The sequence below is a fragment of the Periplaneta americana genome, chromosome 15 (assembly GCF_040183065.1).
Source record: "Periplaneta americana isolate PAMFEO1 chromosome 15, P.americana_PAMFEO1_priV1, whole genome shotgun sequence".
Lineage (NCBI taxonomy): Eukaryota > Metazoa > Arthropoda > Insecta > Blattodea > Blattidae > Periplaneta > Periplaneta americana.
The window spans coordinates 46,918,573-46,935,264 of record NC_091131.1 but is presented as its reverse complement, the minus strand read 5'-3'; the positions used below and the strand labels follow the sequence as shown (position 1 = coordinate 46,935,264).

Sequence of the window (16,692 nt, the reverse complement as noted above, 5' to 3'; positions counted from 1 at the left end):
ATTCCCTGTCATCATAGAATCATAGCAGAGAATATGACGGAAAAGAATTTATTGTGATCAAACACATAAACAGGTCACGTAAGCTAATTAACTCCACAACTTTGATGTAAGAAATATATGACATTTTTTGGGCTCCGATGAAGTGGTTTTTTTTTTCCTTTTTTATTTTATTCTATTATATTGCATTATAGGTCTATCCTTCACCATTCATTTTTTTTTTCGATCTGGAATATTCTGCAGTTGAAATCGTCGCTAAACTACTACTACCACTACTGCTACTGCTACTACTACTACTACTCCACTACTATCACTACTATTACTACTACCACTACTACTACTACTACTGCTGCCAGCATCACAAGTTTGTGGCCTAGGTATATTTTATAGCACGTATGGGCGAATCCAGAAATACATATAGAGTGTTAGTTGGAAGGCCGGTGTGAAAAAGACCTTCGGGGAGACACGTAGATGAGAATATAATAAAATGGATTTGAGGAAGGTGGGATATGATTGTAGGGACTGGATTAATCTTGCTCAGGATAGAGACCAATGGCAGGCTTATGTGAGAGTGGCAATGAACCTCCGGGTTCCTTAAAAGTCGTAAGTAAGGTATATTTTATTTAAAACACGTTACAAAGAACACAACACAGCCATAACAAAATTACAAAACACTCCCACATATGCAGAACACATCACAAATGCTAACCATACCTAAAGAAATATCAACACAGACATGGAAATTCGACACATCCAACCAAAAAGCCATAAACTTAACACGCTAAAACAATATGAAATATACAGACACATAAAAACACATCCAAATTAAATTTTCAACACACAACTCAATTTTAAAACACACACACTCTCTGACTCCACATTATAGTACACAAACACACCCCCACAGGAAACAAAACAAAAAGCGACAAGATCAGCGACAACCAGTTCTGAAGATGGCCAATAGCAGGCCGAAACATGTTAACAAGGTAAATAAAATTTAACACGTGAAAGACACATAATACGTTTTCCGAAGTGATATAGTGTTAAAAGTTGTGTAATAAAGATGAATATTTTATTCTATTATTTTCATAAATGTTTAGATTACCGAAATATTAAAGTTTCCAACAGGTTAAAGAACTGTAAGGAATCTTTCGTAATCGTCTCATGTTGCAACCATGAAGAAAATATATTTTATAAACCAAATCTAGCGATATCCTATTACAGGTGGTATTATATGTTCACAATTTACAAAGAGTGTGAATACAAATCACCATTCTAAAACAGGTGATAATGAGCAAAATGTCCACTTGTAAAATCCCGCCCACAGAAGCCACTCGAACCGGCCAAACAAGTTTAATTTTAAGATCTGAAATCTGTAGGAGCATTAAGGTCTGTGTATTCAGTGACATAACTGCCACACTCAGCGCCTGCTTTCAAATTTGTTTTAAATATGATGAGGTGACGTCATGTTGGAATATTTGAAGCAGCTTTCAAAGCAACATATTTTTTGTGATGAAATCTTAGAGTTAACCATAAGCGTAAACTTCCAATCAATTTATTCTTTCGTCGTAATGGTTACAGAAGATGAATTGAAGAGGTGGATTCCAAACTGGCCTATGTCAAAATGACAAGTTATGAGAAAAATGACAAAAACTAATAAAACAAATTTGACACTCCTAGTGCCTGCATATGGCTTTTCAAACAGATCTAAGTCAAAACTTAGGAGACTCTATCAAATAAACTTACACAGTTATATATAGGCTTGAGAAAGATAAATTAAAACGTAAATAAAACAAGTTAAAAAACTTAGGACACTTTGGAATCCACCTCTTCAATTGTGATGCTGTAAAAGGCATTTCGAGATTTTATAATGAATGCATGGTTTTAATTTTTGTGACAATGCAAATATTTTTTTTTTTATTTCTCAATATAAGAATTAAGTAGGAAGTTCTATGATCTGATGCGAGGTTTTTGGGTGTACCACGTCATAGATTTAGAAATATCAAAGTTTCAATATGAACATATTGTACACAAAGTTCTGGATTCTACGTGTAGTGTCATAAATTTAACATTTATCGTAACAACGCTGTAACGTACCTATGTAAATATCGAAAGGTTGCAGTTCGTAGTAGATTATTTTTATAGGCAACAGCTGTTACGATTACCACGCGAGCCTCAACTCTCTGCAGTGACAGCTGACCTTGACAAGACTGCGCTATGTGAACCTCTCCCTCTATGACTGCAGTGTCACAATCTATTTCGCATCGTTCAGTGGCTTTAAATTAGTGGTTTTTAAATTAAATTTACACGAAAATCGTCCACACTATCCAAATCCGGCAGAGGAATAAATAATTCTCTATACATCTTGATTACACAACTTTTAACATTATATCACTTCGGAATATGTATTATATGTCTTTCTCGTGTTAAATTCTATCGTACCTGGTTAACATGTTTCGGCCTGTTACGGGCCTTCTTCAGAACTGGTTGTTGCTGATCTTGGCGCCTTTTGTTTTGTTTTCTGTGGTGGTATATTTGTGTAGTGTAATGTGGAGTCAAAGAGTGTGTGTGTTCTGAAATTGAGTTGTGTGTTGAGAATTTCATTTGGTTGTGTTTGTGTGTGTCTGTATATTTCGTATTGTTCTAGTGTGTTTAGTTTCTGGCTTTTTGGTTGGATGTGTAGAATTTCCATGTCTGTGTTGATGTCTTTGTAGGTGTGGTTAGCATTTGTACTTGTTCTGCATATATGGATGTGTTTTGTAATTTTGTTATGGCTGTGATGTGTTCTTTGTAACGTGTTTGAAATGATCTGCCTGTCTGTCCTATGTAGAAGTTGTTGCAGGTGTTAGAACAAATAATACGCTACAAAAACATCTCAACACATAAACAACACAAACAAATACGACCACACAGGCGTATACAAGTTCAAATGTACTGTAACACCTGCAACAACTTCTACATAGGACAGACAGGCAGATCATTTCAAACACCTTACAAAGACCACATTACTGCCATAACAAAATTACAAAACACATCCACATATGCAGAACACGTCACACCTACAGAGACATCAACACAGACATGGAAATTCTACACATCCAACCAAAAAGCCAGAAACTAGAGACACTAGAACAATACGAAATATAGGCACAGACACACAAAAACACATCCAAATGAAATTCTCAACACACAACTCAATTTCAGAACACACACTCTTTGACTCCACATTACATTACACAAACACACCCCCACAGGAAACAAAACAAAAGGCGCCAAGACCAGCAACAACCAGTTCTGAAGAAGGCCCATAACAGGCCGAAACATGTTAATCAGGTACGATAAATTTTAACACGAGAAAGACATATAATATATATTCCGAAATAATTCTTTATTAGATTTTCTATCGATTTGGACAAAAATTGCGATCCTACACGCAATATCGTCAAGTGAGATGTACTGGCTGATAATAGATGTAGGCTACATATCAACAGAACCTCAGTCTGGGCATGAATCCTGTACATTATATTCCTAGACTCAACAGGAGGAAGTACAATTCTGCAGCCCAGCAGGGAATCGAGCCTAGGCCCGTTGGATTTGTAGTCTGAAGCACAGTAGAGGGCTTTGTGAGAATTCTGTGTTCCGTTCTCACTAATACATAATTTTGATTGTCACTCTTCTTTCCATAAGCGCCTGCAAGAATTGTAGTCATGAAAAATATGTATGCCGAGTTTCAACTGAATGTTGAGAAACAGATTAAATTACTTGTCCAGTCCACTGGAATTCCTCCGGCATAATAAATTATTGTATAAATAATAGTGGGAGAAACATGAACACTACGCATTATATTGTTACACAATATTCTGATCCCCCCACGCAATAGCGCCAAATGGATATTATGTGTCTGTATTTAAATTTATCTTTGCGCAATTTCCCAGCGGGTCATTTGGCATTCTTCCACGAGAAAGATTAAACAGCTAACATCTCAAGTTTATCTAATCCGGAAGAACTGACACCTATGACAGGCACACTTCATGTTATCGTTCAGTCAATTTAACCTTTCGCTCTAATAGAACCTCTTAGTTGTTTTTAGCTAGCTTAGGTCTAATAAGAAAATACGAAAAAAAAAAAATCTCTACAGAAAAACTAAGATAAAATGGTATGTTGATGTGTTTGGAGATATTCGTAGATGTAAGAAAGTTGGGAATGAAATAACAGGCAAATTAGAATGTAGAATTATCATAGAAGGCAAAGTGATAGCTCTAAACGCCAAAAATGAAAGGCTATATTGGTGTTTATAGTTGCAAAAATGAAAGATGATAGTGGTGTTGCTAGTTGCAAAAATGAAAGGTGATAGTGGTATTGCTAGTTACAAAAATGAAAGATGATAGTGGTATTGGTAGTTACAAAAATGAAAGATGATAGTGGTATTGGTAGTTGCAAAAATGAAAGGTGATAGTGGTGTTGCTAGTTGCAAAAATGAAAGGTGATAATGGTGTTGGTAGTTGCAAAAATGAAAGATGATAGTGGTATTGGTAGTTGCAAAAATGAAAGATGATAGTGGTATTGGTAGTTGCAAAAATGAAAGATGGTAGTGGTATTGGTAGTTGCAAAAATGAAAGGTGATAGTGCTATTGCTAGTTGAAAAATTAAAGGTGATAGTGGTGTTGCTAGTTGCAAAAATGAAAGGTGATAATGGTGTTGCTAGTTGCAAAAATGAAAGATGATAGTGGTGTTGGTAGTTGTACTATTAAGAGGGTGGTAGGAGTAGGTGCAGACGTAGACGTAGGTGCAGGAACAGCAGCAACAGTAGCAGTAGCAGCGGAGGTTTCTGACTTCCGTTTCATTCGCCTGTTGTGCCCAGGGCTGGTGTAGTGGAAGCATAAAATGATAGTCATTCTAAATGTGGTGGATGCACAGACAATCATGTATAACATAAGCCTATGCAGTCGAAGCGTTAAATGACAGTCATTCTAAATATATTATTATAGACGAACGGGTACGTATGACAGATTCCATATATTCGAAGCTTTAAATGACAATCATTCTAAATATGATGTACTAAAATTATAGACAGACGGGTACGTATGACATCCTCTGCATTCACTAAATAGTATTTATACAGAAATGGGTACGTATGACAGAACCTATGTAATCGTATGACAGATCCTATGTAGCCGAAGCGTTAAATGACAATCATTCTAAATATGATGTACTAAAATTATAGACAGACGGGTACGTATGACATCCTATGTATTCACTAAATAGTATTTATACGGAAATAGGTACGTATGGCAGAACCTATGTAGTTGTATGACAGATCCTATATAGTCGAAGCGTTAAATGACAATCATTCTAAATATGATGTACTAAAATTATAGACAGACGGGTACGTATGACATCCTATGTATTCACTAAATAGTATTTATACAGAAATGGGTACGTATGACAGAACCTATGTAGTTGTATGACAGATCCTATGTAGTCGAAGCGTTAAATGACAATCATTCTAAATATGATGTACTAAAATTATAGACAGACGGGTACGTATGACATCCTATGTATTCACTAAATAGTATTTATACAGAAATGGGTACGTATGACAGAACCTATGTAGTTGTATGACAGATCCTATGTAGTCGAAGCGTTAAATGACAATCATTCTAAATATGATGTACTAAAATTATAGACAGACGGGTACGTATGACATCCTATGTATTCACTAAATAGTATTTATACGGAAATAGGTACGTATGGCAGAACCTATGTAGTTGTATGACAGATCCTATATAGTCGAAGCGTTAAATGACAATCATTCTAAATATGATGTACTAAAATTATAGACAGACGGGTACGTATGACATCCTATGTATTCACTAAATAGTATTTATACAGAAATGGGTACGTATGACAGAACCTATGTAGTTGTATGACAGATCCTATGTAGTCGAAGCGTTAAATGACAATCATTCTAAATATGATGTACTAAAATTATAGACAGACGGGTACGTATGACATCCTATGTATTCACTAAATAGTATTTATACAGAAATGGGTACGTATGACAGAACCTATGTAGTTGTATGACAGATCCTATGTAGTCGAAGCGTTAAATGACAATCATTCTAAATATGATGTACTAAAATTATAGACAGACGGGTACGTATGACATCCTATGTATTCGCTAAATATTATTTATACAGAAATGGGTACGTATCACAGAACCTGTGTAGTCGTATGACAGATCCTATGTAGTCGAAGCGTTAAATGACAATCATTCTAAACACTATGTATACACAAACTGGGTCCACACCTGTGGAGTAACGGTCAGCGCGTCTGGCCGCGAAACCAGGTGGCCCGGGTTCGAATCCCGGTCGGGGCAAGTTACCTGGTTGGGGCAAGTTACCTGGTTGAGGTTTTTTCCGGGGTTTTCCCTCAACCCAATACGAGCAAATGCTGCGTAACTTTCGGTGCTGGACCCCGGACTCATTTCACCGGCATTATCACCTTCATATCATTCAGACGCTAAATAACCTAGATGTTGATACAGCGTGGTAAAATAACCCAATAAAATAAAAAAAAATACACAAACTGGGGCGTATGACAGATCCTGTGTGATCGAAGCGTTAAATGACAATTATTCAAAATATTATATGTATATGCATAAACGGGTACGTATGACAGATCCTTTGTCATCGAATCGTTAAATAACATCATTCTGAATATGATTTATGCACAAACGGGTAAGTGTGAAAGATCCTATGTAGTCGAAGAATTAAATGACAGTCATTCTAAATGTTATACATGTATGCATAAACGGGTACGTATGACAGATCCTATGTAATCGAAGCGTTAAATAAAATCATTCTAAATATGATTTATGTACAAACGGGTACGTGTGAGAGATCATATGTAGTCGAAGAATTAAATGACAGTCATTCTAAATATTATGCATGTATGCATAAACGGGTACGTATGACAGATCCTTTATCATCGAAGCGTTAAATAACAATCATACTGAATATGATTTATGCACAAACGGGCACGTGTGAAAGATCCTATGTAGTCGAAGAATTAAATGACAGTCGTTCTAAATATTATACATATATGCATAAACGGGTACGTATGACAGATCCTTTATCATCGAAGCGTTAAATAACAATCGTTCTGAATATAATTTATGCACAAACGGGTACGTGTGAAAGATCCTATGCAGTCGAAGAATTAAATGACAGTCATTCTAAATATTGTACATATATGCATAAACGAGTACGTATGACAGATCCTTTATCATCGAAGCGTTAAATAATAATCATTCTGAATATGATTTATGCACAAACGGGTACGTGTGAAAGATCCTATGTAGTCGAATAATTACATGACAGTCATTCTAAATATTATACATTTATGCTTAAACGGGTACGTAGGACAGATCCTATGTAATCGAAGCGTTAAATAACAATCATTCTAAATATGATTTATGCACAAACGGGTACGTGTGAAAGATCCTATGAAGTCAAAGCGTTACATGACAGTCATTCTAAATGTGACGGACGCTCAGACAAACGTGTATGACTTATCCTATGTAGTCGTGAAGTCAAAGCGTTAAGTCGCAACCGTTCTAAATGTATACAGACCTTGTAGTCAGAAACGAACTGAATTTCACGTCATTACAAGCCTGTGGCTGCAAATGTTATACCTCGACAGTTTAGACAAATATATTTACGACTCCATGCTTGGGTATTGTATTCCGCTACGTCACGGTTTGTTTGATGGGCGTGGCTTGACATTACACACGTGTGCGGATAACGCCTCTCCATGAATGTTCCTACACCTTGCCATTCATCCACCTCGCCAAATTCCTTGCTTCTACCTTGCCCAACAAGGAGTGCGAAACACAGACCTGAGGTTACGGGTCTCCTGCATAGACGATCGCATTGTTCTCCTTCACCACTGGAATGCGTCGATGTTATATCGTTTCCTTGAACTATGAAATCGCCTACGTGCATCTCTGCGATCATGCAACAAGGTTGGGAACACGTATCTCACAGCTACCAGATGTTTATTGTGTTTTGAGATCGTAAAATTCTAAACAGGAAATAAACTTCATGTGATTGCTCGTAGAGGCGTGTAGAGGGCATGGAGGTAAGACGAACACGATATAGGATTTGATGTCGATTGTTATTCCTTCGCATTCATAAAATCATTTCTTTAAGTGGAAAGGTTGATTTTGGTGAAACTGTATCAAAATGATAGCATTCTGTGATCGGACTTCTTTTGTTCTTACGTTACATTAATGATATTCCGTTAAATCTATCTAATGCACATGTAACAATATTTGCCACCACTGCACCTTCATCCTTCGCGAAAAATCTATACAAGAACTCTATTCTATTGTTCCTCGAACTATGACAGATTTTCACAACTGATGTGTTAGAAATCAGCTCATGATTAATACTTCCAAAACTAAATTCATATTTTTCAAGTCCAGTGTCATCCAAAGTTTACCGACGAACAGCACAATATTTTTTTAGTAATACGTCACTAGAGGAAGTCTCAACTTGTAATTCCTCGGCAATGACAATTAACTCATATTTGAATTATAAAGATCACGTGCGCCATCTCTCAAATCCACTGTCCTATCTCGGCTCTACATTGTATCAGTACTGCAGCAGAAAAACTCTCATGTCTTGCTATTATAGCTACATCTACTGGAGAATAAAATACATTACAATATCTTGGGGTGCAGCAGATCAATACTTAAGAGATAGAATTCTTGCCATACAAAAACTACTAATTAGTATCATTTTCAGAATTAAATGTTGCGATTCTTGAAGCGTCTATTCAAAGAACAAAAGATTCTAACAGTTCCGTCCATAATTATCTTCGAATGTGCCATTATGTTTTCAAACATAAACATTTATTCAAGAGAAATTGTGATTATCATTCTTATGTTACTCGGACCAAGAGCACCATAACCCTCTCTAAATACACTACTAAACTTTTTGAATCTTCTTCCATTTACTTATGTTCCAAAATCTTTAATTCGCTTCCGGCCATTGTTTGCAGTCAGAAAACAGAAAAATCCTTTCGAAATCCTTTAAAGAATTTCCTCGGAAACCATTGTTTTATAAGTTGGATGAGTACTTCTTCAGAAACGATGTACAAACGGACAACTAATGTAGGTACTCTAAACTCAGCATACGTTGTTTTCACATAGGTTTCTATCATACTCTTTATCTCTGTATCTTCTACTCTGCCATATCCCTCAATTTATGTTTACTCTAACATTTAATTACTGTAGGACTCTGCTCTGATAATAATTCTGTGGATTGTTACTACAAAATATGTCTTAATTGTTGTTAAATTTAGATAGTTTGTAATTTGCCATTTACGAATATTTAAATATTAACTTGCACTGTAGATGCTAAATTTAGTTAGCTTGTAATTTTCTATTTATTTTAAAACTTCATTTGCACTGCTGTTAAGTTAGTTAGCATGTGATTTGTAATTTTCTATTTATTATAAAAATTCATATGTATTCCTGTTTGTATTACCGGTAGCTTTTGATTTGCTAATTACTTTAAACATATATCTGTACTGCTATCGTTAATTTTAGTTAACTTACGATTTGCTTTTTACTTTGAAAACGTATCTGTACTGTTATCGTTAATTTTAGTTAATCGCCGATTTGCTATTTACTTTAAAAATGTATCTGTTCTGTTATCGTTTCAGTTAGTTTGCGATTTGCTATTTACTTTAAAAATATATCTGTACTGTTATCGTTAATTTTAGTTGCGATTTGCTATTTACTTTGAAAACGTATCTGTACTGTTACCGTTAAATTTGGTTAGTTTGCGATTTGCTATTTATTTACTTTAAAAATATATCTGTACTGTTATCGTTAATTTTAGCTAACTTGCGATTTGCTATTTACTTTGAAAACATATATGTACTGTTATCTTTAATTTTAATTAACCTCCGATTTCCTATTTACTTTAAAAACGTATCTGTACTGTTATCGTTAATTTTAGTTAGCCTGCGATTTGCTATTTACTTTAAAAATATATGTGTACTGTTATCGTTAATTTTAGTTAGCCTGCGATTTGCTATTTACTTTAAAATGTATCTGTACTGGTTTTATTAATTTTAGTTAGCCTGCGATTTGCTATTTACTTTAAAATCTATCTGTACTGTTATCGTTAATTTTAGTTACCCTGCGATTTGCTATTTACTTTGAAAACGTATCTATACTGTTATCGTTAATTTTAGTTAACCGCCGATTTGCTGTTTACTTTAAAAATGTATCTGTTCTGTTATCGTTTTAGTTAGTTAGTTTTAGTTAGTTTGCGATTTGCTATTTACTTTAAAAATATATCTGTACTGTTATCGTTAATTTTAGTTAACCTCCGATTTGCTATTTACTTTGAAAACGTGTCTGTACTGTTATCGTTAATTATAGTTAGTTTGCGATTTGCTATTTACTTTAAAAATATATCTGTACTGTTATCGTTAATTTTAGTTAACTTGCGATTTGCTATTTACTTTGAAAACATATCTGTACTGTTACTGTTAATTTAAGTAAACTTGCGATTTGCTATTTACTTTGAAAACGTATCTGTATTGTTATTATTAATTTTAGTTAGCCTGCGATTTGCTATTTACTTTAAAATGTATCTGTACTGTTTTCGTTAATTTTAGTTAGCCTGCGAGTTGCTATTTACTTTAAAATGTATCTGTACTGTTATCGTTCATTTTAGTTAGCCAGATATTTGCCATTTACTTTAAAAATATATCTGTACTGTTATCGTTAATTTTAGTTAACTTGCGATTTGCTATTTACTTTCAAAACGTATCTGTACTGTTATCGTTAATTTTAGTTAGTTTGCGATTTGCTACTTACTTTAAAAATATATCTGTACTATTATCCTTAATTTTAGCTAACTTGTGATTTGCTATTTACTTTGAAAACATATATGTACTGTTATCGTTAATTTTAGTTAACCTCCGATTTGCTATTTACTTTAAAATGTATCTGTACTGTTATTATTAATTTTAGTTAGCCTTCGATTTGCTATTTACTTTAAAAATATATCTGTATTGTTATCGTTAATTTTAGCTAGCTTGCGATTTGCTATTAACTTTAAAAATTTATCTGTATTGTTATCGTTAATTTTAGTTAGCTTGCGATTTGCTATGTACTTTTGAAATGTATCTGTACTGTTATCATTAATTTTAGTTAGCCTGCGATTTGCTATTTACTTTTAAAATTTATCCTATCTGTACTGATATCCTTAATTTTAGTTAGCTTGCGATTTGCTGTTTACTTTAAAAATGTATCTGTACTGTTATTAATTTTAGTTAGCCTGCGATTTGCTATTTACTTTAAAATGTATCTGTACTGTTATTATTAATTTTAGTTAGCTTGCGATTTGCTATTTACTTTAAAAATTTATCTGTATTGTTATCGTTAATTTTAGTTAGCTTGCGATTTGCTATTTACTTTAAAAATTTATCGGTATTGTTATCGTTAATTTTAGTTAGCTTGCGATTTGCTATGTACTTTTGAAATGTATCTGTACTGTTATCATTAATTTTAGTTAGCCCGAGATTTGCTATTTACTTTTAAAATTTAGCCTATCTGTACTGATATCCTTAATTTTAGTTAGCTTGCGATTTGCTATTTACTTTAAAAATGTATCTGTACTGTTATCGTTAATTTTAGTTAGCCTGCGATTTGTTATCCATTTTAAACATTCTTGTATGGACCTACTGTTGTTAATTTTACTTAGTTTGCAATTTTATATTTATTGAACATTCGTTAATGCCCATTTTATTTTGTTTGTAGCTACGATGTATTAATTAATATATTATTGTATCTTATTTATATTTCATGTGATAGCATTGTATCTGTGTAATGGAAATTAGACTACTACTACTGCCGCCGCTACCGCTACTATTACTACCAGCACCACCATCACTGCTACCAGTATTACTTGTGAATCTACGAAGAGGAACTATTATGCAGTAGTTGCGCGTTGTTGATTTGACACAAAGTGACGGCAGTGTCATTTCTTTCTGTGCAAAATGTATAATGAGAAATTGCGATACATTTACCTGACAGCGATTTAGATTTTGTTTTGTAACATTAAAATCATAGGCAGTGCAAATCCGCTCGTTCCCATGTCCCTTACAAAACAGAAGCAATGCAACATTGAATATATTCCGACATTGTTCCACGCTGTCAAGATAGCGCTGGACGCCGCTGCGGTCTGAAATGCTAGATGAGATATGAGTCTTCCCGGAAAGTGAAGCATTGTGTCGCCACTGGAGCGAGTTCCCGCGGCCCTGCAGGGGGTTCCGTTCCCTTGGACTTCCGTAAACACGAGGCGACTCTACTTACGCAATGTTTTGCCACGGCTCGTGTGAATATCGAAGTTCAATCACTTCGATTTCTTCACAGCCACACACAAAGTCCAGCCCCAGCATCCTGGCAGCCACTTGACGTTGATAGAGCTAAAGCGACCAAGTCAAGTGACAGGTTCTCACAAAAGTGACCTCATTTCAGATTAATTTAAATTGTTTACTTTGATTTCGCCATTACCACATTGTTTTCCTACCTTATACAGAATATTTGAAAAACATTCAGTAGTATTTTGATATGTGGTATTAAGGACGTTCCAGATATTATAATAATAATAATAATAATAATAATAATAATAATAATAATAATAATAATAATAATAATAATAATAATAATAATAATAATAATAATAATGATTTATTTCAGCTGGCAGAGTTAAGGCTGTAAGGCCTTCTGTTCCACTCAACCAGCAAAAAGTATACATATATATGTATCAACTTACAAAGAATTAAACAATTTGATTTAGATAAGAGCTATATGTATACAAGAGTTATTTACAAATTAAACAACAAAATACTATGAACTATTAATTAAACACTGAAATACAAACTATGTAGCAGAATTAAGCTAAAATACATAGAATGTTAATATATTTCAAATAATGTTAGATAATAGAAGAAGATTATTATCAGACAATTTTGAAAATACAGCACTATCAGGATGCATGTCTAAAGGAAGGAGTAACATTGTAGACAGTGATAGTTTAAGTCAGTATGATTGGAGTGAAATGCTGAGAAGGTGATCTTTTAAGCTGTTCTTAAAAGTGTTTATTGTCTTGCAGCCCCTAATACTTTGTGACAGGGAATTCCATTGTCGCGAGGTGGATACTGTAAAAGATGATGAATAACGAGATATGGAGAGTAGCTGTGAATATTTTGCATAAGCAGTCGCGGACAGCCGATAAGGGGTGGTCCTCCAGCTTGGGGGTTGGGCGAAGGGCTAGCATCCCATCACCGTAAAAAAACAGGTTGTTACGAAACCTCAAAATAAGCGTCGGAATGGCACTGATTCTCTGGCACGACCTATCAGCTGCTTGTCTATGCGGATGACGTGAATATGTTAGGAGAAAATCCACAAACGATTAGGGAAAATACGGGAATTCTACTTGAAGCAAGTAAAGAGATAGGTTTGAAAGTAAATCCCGAAGAGACAAAGTATATGATTATGTCTCGTGACCAGAATATTGTACAAAATGGAAATATAAAAATTGGAAATTTATCCTTTGAAGAGGTGGAAAAATTCAAATACCTGGGAACAACGGTAACAAATATAAATGATACTCGGGACGAAATTAAACACAGAAAAAATATGCGAAATGCGTTTTATTATTCGGTTGAGAAGCTTTTATCATCTACTCTGCTGTCAAAAAATCTGAAAGTTAGAATTTATAAAACAGTAAAATCATCGTAAGAAACAGCTTGTTACGAAACCTTAAAATAAGCGTCGGAATGGCACTGATTCTCTGGCACGACCAATCAGCTGCTTGTCTATGCGGATGACATGAATATGTTAGGAAAAAATCCACAAACGATTAGGGAAAATACGGGAATTCTACTTGAAGCAATAAAGAGATAGGTTTGAAAGTAAATCCTGAAAACACAAAGTATATGATTATGTCTCGTGACCAGAATATTGTACGAAATGGAAATATAAAAATTGGAAATTTATCGTTTGAAGAGGCGGAGAAGTTCAAATATCTGGGAGCAACAGTAACAAATATAAATGATACTCGGGAGGAAATTAAACACAGAATAAATATGGGAAATGCCTGTTATTATTCGGTTAAGAACCTTTTATCATCCAGTCTGTCTGTCATAAAATGTGAAAGTTAGAATTTATAAAACAGTTATATTACCGGTTGTTCTGTATGGTTGTGAAACTTTGACTCTCACTTTGAGAGAGGAACATAGGTTAAGGGTGTTTGAGAATAAGGTGCTTAGGAAAATATTTGGGGCTAAGAGGGATGAAGTTACAGGAGAACTGCACGCATTGTATTCTTCACCTGACATAATTAGGAACATTAAATCCAGACGTTTGAGATGGGCACGGCATGTAGCACGTATGGGCGAATCCAGAAATGCATATAGAGTGTTAGTTGGGAGGCCGGAGGGAAAAAGACCTTTAGGGAGGCCGAGACGTGGATGGGAAGATAATATTATTATAATGGATTTGAGCGAGGTGGGATATGATGATAGAGACTGGATTAATCTTGCTCAGGATAGGGATCAATGGCGGGCTTATGTGAGGGCGGCAATGAATCTCCGGGTTCCTTAAAAGCCAGTAAGTAAGTAAGGTATTAAGGACCTACGCAAGGGGGCGGGGTTACCGGGTTTGAACCCTTCCCTTTCTCGAACTTTTTGAAAAAATGACATAGCCTATTTAGATTTGAGTATTTTTTTTATCCATAATCGCTTTCCCTTCTGTAAATGTTCACTGTCAGAGTAACAAAACCTACATCAACTTAATAATAATACAATTTATATATACTTCGTTTATAGTCTGCGTATGATGAGAAAAAGTAGTCAGCCTGCAAGTAGTAAAATACACGAGATGCAAAATATCGATTTATAATCTTATAAACTCAATAAAATATTCTGATGTGATTGATCCAAGTATGAATTATAAAATTGGCATAAGAAATGTTGAAAATATTCTGCCAGATGCGCGCTGTTGTTTGAACTGACATTAAAATCAACTCGAGTTTGGCACTGTCGGAGCTAACAAGTTTGGCGTAGGTTGGGTTGCCTATAACGAGCGGGGTCACATAAGTAGGCTTCCTTCTGAAGGTCGGTGTGGTTGATGCTGACCTTCTTTGTCCTCCTCTAGAGGTCGCCTCGATCTTCTCTCCGTCTATTGTTTCTCCGTGCTCGGCTCTGTTATAATATAAACTGCCGAATCCAATCACACAATTAGCTGTAGCAGCACGGATACAAATGTCCATTAAAATTTGTTTATTGTGACGTTAGACGCCGCCTCCAAGGCATCTTCCACACGAGTTACATCGTCTTCTGCCGTTTCAGAGTCAAGTTTTCCTTATTTGGATAAAGGCCGAGGTGTAGGGGGCTATGTATGTCACATCTGCTATTTATTGCCTTTACCTCGACGCTGTTACAATATTTACATTGCTCGGAAATTACATGCTTGTCTTGGAGAGAACCTGCGTTAACTGTAATCATAATCTTCAGCGCAGTCTTTCATGTTCTGTAAGATACTTTGTGCGAGATCGAGCGTATTTGCTTGCTTTCCGCACACAACCAATACGCGGTAAGTGTGAAATACCACATTCAGTATTCCCAACGTGTAACACACATAGACTAACAATTTCCCTCTTCTTACCGCTTAAGCGTCATATTCATTTTACTGCTTTAGGCTTTTAACATATTATTTTTAGAGACGCTTAACATAGTAATAATTATAAATTGGAAACTTACCACTGCAATTTCACCTAAATTGCAATGTTAATTACTGTATTGTTTTTAAATATTTGCAAAAATTAAGTAAAGTCTACTACTCCACGAAACTTATTGCATTCCTGATACAAGTAACATTAAGGAAGCCGTGAAAAAATCAACGAGATTCCAGATGCCGATGTTATTACTGCAATATGTTATATAAATAATATTGTTAAAATATTAAAATGAAAAATAAATCATTACATAACCTTACCGTTTGTTTTAAGTTCGCATTTATAGACTGGGGGAAAAAAAAGACAGACGTATATCACGGCCTACTGGAGTATAGTAAACACAGAAAACATTTTACAGTAACAATGTTGAAGAAAGATATTTTAGTGTTCCGAAGTTGGCGTCATTAAACAGAAACCAACATGGAGATTTCATTGCAACTAATTAGAAATTCGTCTTTCAGGTATGTAATAAACTATCTTCGCACAAAATAATGTACGATACACGAGCGGTATGTTTGTTTTCATGTTCTCGGAAATTAAAAAAGCTCAACTACGTTTCGCTTTTTCAATCTTTTCCTCGACCATGAAAACGTCAACATACCGCTCTTGTAACGTATATTACTATTACAGCCCTCAACTTTTTTGACTGACAACACACTTTACTGAACTTCCACGATATCACGACACACTTATTTGATTTATTAATAATAATAATAATAATAATAATAATAATAATAATAATAATAACCACTACCTTTCTTCTGGAGAAAAAACATAATAATAATAATAATAATAATAATAATAATAATAACTACTACTTTTCTTCTGGAGAGTCCACACCTTGGAGTAACGGTCAGCGCGTCTGGCT

The 16,692-nt window shown here is 34.7% G+C and overlaps 1 protein-coding gene across 1 annotated transcript in view; it reads right to left on the bottom strand.

The window, feature by feature from the left end:
* Positions 1-16,692, bottom strand: part of chas (chascon) — a 472,926-nt gene that overhangs the window by 394,838 nt on the left and 61,396 nt on the right. The gene's annotated exons all lie outside the window — the stretch shown is intronic.